Below are 2,638 nucleotides of genomic sequence, written 5' to 3'. Positions count from 1 at the left end.
AGCCAGCCAAGACTGTAGAAAATAGCAAGCCATATAAAATAGATTATATTTTTACTGGAACATGAACAAAAGCATAAATGTAATTCTGGAGGCGTTTGCCTGGGGATTAGCCACAGCTGGAAGATTTCTGGTGAAACTCTTTATTTTCCTTTTGCACACCATAGCAAAGAGCATCAGCTCCTGTTTGTGGTTAGTTTACAAGTTATGACAATGCCTTAGGGTTTATTTTTCTTCAGGTACAGAGCTTCCCTTGGCCATCCTCTCAGGTTCTCCTTGTTGAATAGCAAGTTAGTTTTCCCTATTGTAACAACTTCTAAATGAGAGGTTGTTATGAGCATCAATTACCCGGTAAGCCTTTTTTTTTTATATATATACTTATTCAGTCTCCACAGACATTTTTGCTTCTGAAGTCTTCAGTAGCTCTTAAGAATCTTCATTTTAATGCAAAGCACTCCAGGTGATTCTAATGTAAGTGGCTGAGCATTAACTAAAATTATAATCATAAATCAGACCATACCGGAGGCCAGAGCCTTCCTCAGCAAGAACAAATTCAGATTGCTCAACCCTGCACGTCTACTTTTGGTCTCTTCCAAGAAAAAGTCAGACTGGAGTTGTCCCTTGGACATGACTGTTTTATCTGGATAACTTCCCTAGCCTGGGGTTCTATGTCAGGCCCTGTAATGAATAGTTGGTGAAATCCTGGAAGGGAGATATTCTTGGTGAAAAAAAATCAGACTCTGGCAAGCAGAAACAGGGAATCTTCTAACAATGGTCAGAGACATGGAAGAGACCTGAGGGGTGATAATCAATGGTTAATTTTGTCCACAGGAGGCAAATATGAAATAAAAACATAAATAGCTAAATATCACAAGTAGTGGGTTCTGTCAGTTAGGGCAGAAGTATGGGATAGCCCTGAAAAGTTACTGAACACTTTCTCTAAGTTTTACTGATGGCCTTAAACATTACAGTTTTGGCTTAAATATCCCCTGGGTTTGCTTTGACTCAGTTGAGCAACCCTGGAGTTAAGTCTTTGATATTTGTGTTGGCATATTACACCTAAAGAAAAAATACAAATATATTTACACAAAAGGTGAAACACCAAAATGTGAAGCGGTGTCTTGCATCTTGATAGAATTTTATAAATTCCTAATTATGAATATGATATTTCCACCCTAATCTTTAACTCATCCTTATAATTTGCTGATTATTAATATTACCCTTAGGCTTTTTGGTGCATGTTATGTGTGTCTGACATCTAGTCTGAGTTTCCAAGAAGTTAGACATTGGAGTTTTAATTAGCCACGTGAAGACATTTTTCTTTTTTTTTTTTTGGCTTGAGGGCTTTTGGCATTTTCATAGATAATTTATAAAGATCATCTGATGCCAGGTGTGTCCTCCTCAGAATCAGACCCAGTGAGGGCCTCGACTCTTCCAGTTCAGTCCTTGGTGTTCTGCAACGAGATTTCCTCAATACTGACTTACAGCTTCAGAAGTAAATCTTCCCATTCAGTGCAGTGAAGTGCAGAACATGCTCTAAACCAGCCAGATGGGTATTTAATACTATGGGGCCTCTGAAGAAATCAATAAGAAGATTTTTCAGCCTTCTGTAGGCTTCTGTTACATCAAATCATCACCAGCAAATATTAACATGGGTTTTGTTCCCTCGGGACATTTACTATTCTTAATATCTTCTAGAGAGACAAACTTCTCGACACCTAATTCAATCATATCCAGCACATGGTAATCATACATATGACCTATTACTAGATTATTTGGCCTCTTCTTATGAGAGCCAAACACAAATAAAGAATGATCTGACTTCTTTGAAAAGAATTCCAATGATGTCTGATCCTCAGATGGTCTTGTAATGTTTTTCTTTTTATACAGAGCATTGGTTTTTCCAGTGCATACACATCTTTAAGTACTTGTGTCACCATTGAATTCACATTTCCCCTGTACATCAGCATAGCATTTTTAATATTTTCACTGAGTTTTGGTTCTCTCTTCTCAAGGAATCTCTTGCCTCTTTTCATTTTGGCCTTTACAATTTCATCCAAAGTGTCCATGGCTACCACAATGCAAACCGGGGCCTTTTTATGATCTTTGAATAGATAATTACTACAAGTAAAATTCAGATATCAATAGGCTGCACGTAAAGTGGTTTTGTTTTCGGTTTTGCAACAGGCACTATATGGATTAGTATATGTAAAGAAACATGTGCCTCAACTTTGATCCTCATCTGATTTTTAAGCATTCCTTTATTGACAGCTCTTAAATATTGGGAAGAAAAACCAGTTATCTGACTTTTGTTGTATCTACTGGTTAGGTGTGTTTTTATAGTCAAAACATTCCAAAAATATGGAGTGACATATGGATTAAATGTTAAAATAAGTACATGCTTGTATTTGTATTTTTGTTTTCAACATTGCAAATGTGTTATGGGAAAGAGAAGTAACACAAAACTAGAAAAAAATAGAATAACTACTTCAGAAGTCAAGGGAAGAAGTCAGAGGATCTGTTAGGAAGCTAAACTCCAACTACTCTTTCTTTGGTAGCAATAAAATCATGAAGTTTCCATAGCACAAAACAGTGAACATTTCTGTCTCCTGTGTCTGTGGGTTGGCTGGGTACCTCTGAT

The 2,638-nt window shown here is 36.8% G+C and overlaps 1 pseudogene; it reads right to left on the bottom strand.

Moving 5' to 3' along the window:
* Nucleotides 1-1,291: 1,291 nt before the first annotated feature.
* On the bottom strand, nucleotides 1,292-2,066 carry LOC140634478 (ribosome production factor 2 homolog pseudogene; annotated as a pseudogene).
* Nucleotides 2,067-2,638: the final 572 nt, after the last annotated feature.

The sequence above is a fragment of the Canis lupus genome, chromosome 5, assembly GCF_048164855.1.
Source record: "Canis lupus baileyi chromosome 5, mCanLup2.hap1, whole genome shotgun sequence".
In the NCBI taxonomy this organism is placed as follows: domain Eukaryota; kingdom Metazoa; phylum Chordata; class Mammalia; order Carnivora; family Canidae; genus Canis; species Canis lupus.
Note: the sequence above shows the minus strand (reverse complement) of the source record. Positions and strands in the feature narration are given on the sequence as shown.